Genomic DNA, 6,894 nt, shown 5'->3' on the forward strand with positions numbered 1-6,894 from the left:
GGCCAGGGGCCAGAGTTAACAAATAGGTGCAAACGTTGCTCTCCCTCCTGACAAGACCTTCTTCTGCAGTTCTCCCGGAACTGTCTCTACCTTTGCAGTTCTTTGTGTAATTGTGGAACACATACCTTACAATCAGGAGGGCAAGGATTTTTGTCTTTTGTTCAGACATTCCTGATAGTGGGCTTTTGTATTTGCTAAGCAATCTAGCTAGAACTTTATCAATTTTATACAAAATCTTTTCAAAGAGTCATCTTTTGGTTTCATTGACTGTTTTCCAGTATACTGGTTTTTGCTCTTTTTTAATTTCCTTCCCTTGCTGTATTGGAATTTGCTTTCCTCTTTCGAGTTGCTTAGAATAGAAGAGAAGATTGCATTATTGATTGTGGATCTATTTTAAAAATATAAGCACTTAAAGCCTGGCATATCCCACTAAACACTGCTTTATTTGCATTCCATGGTTTTTGCTAAGTTGTGCTTTCATATTCATTGGGTTCAAACTAGTTTCAAATTTTCCTTATGAATATATCTTTGACTCCTTTGAACTGTGTTGTTTAATTTTCAAATATTTAGTGGCACCCTAGAATTATTACTGATTTCCAACTTAATTCTGTTGTGGACAGAGAAGGTACACTAAAATTTCAAACTTTTGATATCTCTTGAAAAACTACTTCAGAAGCCAGCATATTACCTACTTTGGTGAACATTCCATGTGCCTTTAAAAAAGAATGTATTCTACAATTGAGTGATAATTATAAATTGTCACTATAAATATCAAGTCAGTGATGTGTTGATATTATCATCAGATCAACTATATACCTTTGGGTTTTTAATTTAGTTCTATCACTCACTCAGGGATATAGAATAATATAGCTATGGTTGTGGATTTGTCTATTCTCATTTTATTTAGGTGAATTTTTGCTTTATGTTTTTTGAAATTATGTTAATAGTTTCATACACCCGATGTTTATAGCTTCCTGATGATTTGGCTGTGTGTGTGTGTGTGTGTGTGTGTGTGTGTGTGTGTCTAAGAGAGAGAGAGAAACAGATGTTCCTCCTGTCTCTCCTAATACTTCTAGTTTGGAGCCTTTTGTCTGATATTAATATAAACACTTTCTTTCATAGGCCTATTGTTTGCCTTGTTAATCTTTTCCATTCTTTTTTGTCTACATGTGTCTTTAAATTTAACATACATGTATCTTTATAGCTAGCTTATCATTGATCTTGACTGTAAAAATAAATCTAGTTAGTAACTTTTCCCTTTTAATTAGAGTTTTTAGTCTAGTTACATTTAATGTATTATAAAATGTATTATTAGATCGATTATCTTGTCATTTGCTTTCAATTTATTTCATCATTTTATTGTTGCTTTTCTGTTCTTGCTTCTTCTTGGATTACTCAATATTTCATCTTGACTGACCTCTTGCTAAACCTCTTTATATTAATGTTTTCTCTAGCACTTATTGTGTGTTTCCTTAAGTTACCTCCGTGTAACATCTTATGTTGTAGTATTTGAAATAAACTACAATAACCTTGCAAAAGTGTAGTTCTATTTATCCCCCATCGTCTGTTATAGTTGTCATATATATTAGACCATATATGCTTAATATGTAAATAACTTTTGCCTTAAACAATTAGATATCTTTTAAGGAAATTAGGCAAACAGCAGATAGTTGTTTTGAATTTACCAGTAGTTTTACCATTTGTTGTGTCCTTCATTCCTTCCTATAACTCTAGTATCTGTCTAGTATCATTTCCCTTTCCTATGAAAAGTTTTTGAAAGCATTTTATTTAACTAAAATATTCTTCACCATCACTTTAAAAGAATGTTTTCTTTGATATAGCATTCTGGGTTAGTGTTGCTCTGCACACACTCCAAATTCAACTCTGAAAATGTTACCATGTTGTTCTCTCACCTTCATTGTTCCCGCATCTTTCTCTCCACCAACACACTCAATTTGTATTATGTTGTGTTCTCTAGTTTCTTTAAGAGTTTCTCTTCATCTTTAATGGTCTTGAATTTATTTATGTAGAATCTGTAAATGTTTGTATGTCACCAAACTTGGGAAAATCTTAGCTGTTATTTTTTCAGTTTTTCTTTTATCCTACTCTACTTCCTTTCTGGGATTCTAATTTATATATGTTAGACTCTTTGTTGTTATCCCAAAGTTCTGTTTATCTTCTTCAATAACTTTTCTGTTCATATTGGATAATTAATCTGTTTTTAAGGTTGTCAAGCTTTCATTTCCCCAGTTAGTTGCTTAGGCCACCCAGTGATTTATTTCTGCTTTACTTTTCAGTTCTAAAATTTCCATTTTGTTCTTTTTTTAGAATGTCTACATCTGCTAATTCATTATAACTCATATCTTTTAAGTCCTTGGAAATATGTATAAAAACTGTTTACTTTTTTTTTTTTTTTTTTTTTTTGCTAATTCTTATACCTGAGGCCTCTGGAAATCAGCTTCTACTAACTGATTTTTCTCTTGATTACTAATCAAATTTTCCTGTTCTTTTATATACCCACTCTTTAAATCTTACAGCCACTAAGACTATAGTGTCCTGATTGAACTCCATTTACCTTTCCTAAGATGAAAAACATGCAGAAACTTAAGTCACACATATTGTATTTCAGTTCTTTGAAGAGTGTCTTCAAGATGTCTACTTGCATCAGTTTACTTTCTAGTGTTGTCAAATAACTGTTTTTATATTTTCTCCAAAGTATATAAATCTTATCCACAAGAGTTAGTCTGATATAACCTCTTATGGCATATTTAATTGTATCTTTTAGTGAAATGAATGGTGCTGTATTTTGTCAGTAGTTCACAGGTTAAGGCTTAAGTTTTATACTCATGAACACGGATAAAATCTTTCAAATAAATAAGTGAGTATGGTTGGCATTTTGTAATAGCAATGTCACTCAATCTTTCATTTCCTTCCAAGATATATGCTAAAAATCATGTAATATCCTGTCACCAGAAATTATTTATGATTTATCATCAGGTATCTCATGTAGATGTCCTTTGTTTGAGTCACTCAGTTTCTGAGCTTCTGGGAAGTATACCTAAAAATCTTTGAAAAGACTTATCAATTTACTAATAATATACTTTAACTCCTTTATTGGCAAGGTACCCTATTTTTTTAGTCAGTAGAGGAAATAGAAATATTAATATTTCTATATTTCTTTTACCAGTGCAAAACTGTTTCTTAAAATGCTTTTATCGTGAGCTTTAAAGATATCTTTTGTTAAAACCTTAGAACTCCAGATTTGGATTTTTCAATGTATGTAAAATATCTAACTTAAAAGCTCATTGGCGGCCCTCCCTGGTGGCGCAGCAGGTTAAAGCACAGCACTAAGAAGCTAAAGCCACTTCCGCATGAGTTCGATTCCCGCCTGCCCCGGAGGTGACCACATGGCGTGGCAGATCTCTCCTGACCCGCCCGCTGCTCCCCTCAGCAGTGTACTTCGTGGATCTGCCTGTTCTGCTCCCCACTCTGTCTCTGGTGAATCCTCTCACCCTCGGCATCTCTGGCCTGTATCCCAGTTCTGTATGCACAAATAAATAAATCTTAAAAAAAAAAAAAAAGCTCATTGGCAAAGCATACTTCATTATCAAAACAATCATCCAAAGAAGTTTTTTTTAAATATATCATAGTTTATTTTTACATTTTGTGCATCTTTTCATCTCATTTGCAATCCCCTTTCGCTTCCCATCACCAAATCACCCATGTGCGATCACCGTAGTCCAGTGCATTTTCCTCACCCTGCTGTTCTTGACCCCATTCCCCACTCCATCCCCACAAAATGTCTCTGATATATGGCTGTTCATCATTATCATTATTTTCTCGCCTGCTCCATTATATCCCTGCTATGAGAGAAACCATCCGATAGTTTTCCTTTTCTTTCTGGCTTATTTCACCAAGCATGCTCTTTTCCAGTTCCATCCATGTTGCTGCAAAAGACATGTGTTTCTTCTTTTTTGGTTGCTGAGTAATATTCCATTGTGTACATGTACCACATCTTTTTAATCCAGTCATCCATTTTTGGGCATTTGGGCTGTTTCCATGTATGTCCAATTGTGAAAAAAGCAGCAATAAACATGGGGGTGCAGGTATCTTTTTGAATCATTGTTTTTGTGGTTTTTGGGTAGATACCTAGGAGTCTACCCTAGGCAGACTGTGTCGTAGGGAAGCTCCATGTTTAGCAGTTTGAGGAACCTCCAAACAGTTTTCCATAGTGGTTGTACTAGTTTGCATTCCCACAAGCAGTGCAGGAGAGTTCCCCAACAAAGTTTTTTTTTTTTCAACTCACCTAAACATGCTTAAATGTATCGTTGCATCAACATTACAGTTTTGTATACCAAGACTGCTACCTCTAATACTTCTCACAGATAGTTTTGTTACTTCATGCCCATTAAATATATTCCTTTCAGAGTACAGAGGAACACTTAATCTTTGTTTTTTTTTTTTTTTGCTCCACTTCAATATTTACATGTATATGCTGTGATATGGGTACAGATCTATTTAAGAAAAACCTTAATTCCCAGTTTCCTGTCATTCCCAGATTTTATCTTATACAAATACTAGATCTTGTTTTGAGCAGAATTTATCCCCCAAAACTTATGTGCAAATAAAATGACTAAAAAACAAATGTTGTTTTAATGCAGAAGCAAGGAGATCTGTTGAGAGCCAGGCACCATGCTTTGGTTTTATTAAAAGACAATAAATCCATAGAGGCAGATCTTACTAAACAGGGAGACACTGAGGCACATAAAGTTTCAATGATTTGTTCCAAATCATCCAGATACAAGTGGCAGTGTTAATACTGGGGTGCAGTGGTCTGGCCTCATCCTCTTAGCCATTCTATTCTACAGTCTCAACAAGGGCCGTGGTGACCTCTTTGGCAATGACTATACGACTGCCAAATGGAAAAGAAAAATGTTCAGAGGAAAGGATACATTTCAGGAAAGAGAGAGGGAGAGGGTTGTCTAGCCTCAAGCTCCAGAATGATCAAGAAACACAGAAGGCTAGTTATGCAGGCACCTACTTAGGAACCAACTCATAAGAGTTGTTGTTTTTAGCTTCCTCATGCCTAGTTTGTTGGCTTTACTCTCAGGATGTCACACTGTGGGTGAAAGATGACTGCAACTTCACACCCAGACATGGCCGGACCCAGAGGGAGCCAGGGATTGCTTCTTATTGCATTCCTAGGAGTGAGGATGCCTTTCCCAGAAGGCTCCCAGGGTAGACCTCATTGACTACAACAGTTCACATGTATTCGGTGGACCCAATCACTGCCAAAGAGAACATGATCATCATACTGCCTTGCATCGGCCAGAATTTTCCTTGGAGTTGGCAATATTAATCCCCTTTCCCGAGTCACCTTGAATGGATGAACATTAGACTAAATAACAATTCTGCCTGTAAGAAGTAAGGGGGGGAGGGAGAGTGAATAAGACACCAAAGGTGTCAACTAGAGACCATTCACCACCATTCTCTTCTGTAGAGCAGCCAGAGAAATCTTCCCAGTTTGCATTTCCAGTTATGTCCTCCTCTGCATCAAGTTTCAGTGACTCCCCATAATGTTTAGAATGTATTCCAGAGATAAGTAAATTTACAGTTACCCCAGGCTCTGGAAGCTGCCATCCTTGCTACCTGCCACCCACTCTTGTGGCTTCCTCTCCATCTATGGGCTTGTGATAGATGACCAGACAAGATCAAGGAAGTGTCAGTCAGGCTTCTCTAGAGGTACAGAACTGATAGGACTTATTTTGAGAGATTGGCTCATGAAATGGTGGGGACTGGCAAGTTCAAAACTTGTAGGACAGGCCAGCAGCTGAGGAATGGGACCTAGGTTCTCTCTTTGTTCCTCAGCATCAATGGCACCAATTCCCTGTCCTGCTGACAGGGCTCTGCCCCATCACTCCTGCTCTGTATTCCCGCCCACCGCCCAAGGAGGACTCCCTGTCTTTCTGGTACTTAACAGTAATATGGACCCACTCCTGCTCTTTGCAAATATTCAATCTATTCCTGACACCCAGCTGATGCTGACTCTTCATGTTTTCTAAATCGAACTTCTGCCTGAGGTATTCTGGCTGGCTGCTTTTGCTACCATCTTTCTTGCCTTGATAGAGCTTTTCGAGCTGGCCACAGGTTCACCCATGGAATGGCTGCTTTTAGGGACAACTAGCTATGAAAGGGAGGAAGGGAGAAGGAGATAGATCACATAGACTACAGCATGGTTTCTCTGAAGAAGTTTTCCTCTTTCTGGTAACTGAGTGATGAAGCTATCATCATTGATATGTCTGGTGATTTTGACATGTTAAAAAAAAATGACCAGAGCTCTGGTATAATAAAGTACTATTTCAAGGTAAGGAAAGTATTTTAAACTGCTTCCAACTCCCTCTTTATGGCATATGGTAGCTCTAGATTTTGCTTTTCGGGTTAACAGACTGGGGCAAAACACTTTGGGAGTAGTGTGGGGAAAATGTAGAAAGTGGAGAGAAGTAAAATAACCCAGAGATGACAACATTATTTTGTGACTTGGACAATAACAAGTGAATTTAAATGAAGCAACATCTCAAAGAGATTTCTATGAAAACAGACAACTAAGTTTTTTTTATTTTTCTCCCTTTTTAAAAAAATATTTTAATTTAATCTGGTAGAGTAGGAGAAAATAACTCAATGTTCTGAAAATAAATTTCCCGGAGGAGGCCATTAAGGCAGCCCTTTTGTTTCCTGTCATACTCTGAATCAGTTACAAGGACAAACTCTATTTGTTTGGGTACATTAATTTTGCTCAATGGCCTTTCTATAAAATGAGCATCAAATTGATGGGACTGGACTTCAGCAAAGAAGAAGTTCCAATTTTCTCTGGATGGATTGTTCTGGATGTGCAGT

General features: G+C 36.8%; 1 protein-coding gene across 1 annotated transcript in view; it reads right to left on the reverse strand.

The window, feature by feature from the left end:
- The window catches only part of PI4K2B (phosphatidylinositol 4-kinase type 2 beta), a 59,519-nt gene that overhangs the window by 23,083 nt on the left and 29,542 nt on the right, over positions 1-6,894 (reverse strand). The window lies entirely within an intron of this gene.

Source organism: Condylura cristata, unplaced genomic scaffold, assembly GCF_000260355.1.
Source record: "Condylura cristata isolate star-nosed mole 26May11 unplaced genomic scaffold, ConCri1.0 scaffold00012, whole genome shotgun sequence".
Classification (NCBI taxonomy): Eukaryota; Metazoa; Chordata; class Mammalia; order Eulipotyphla; family Talpidae; genus Condylura; species Condylura cristata.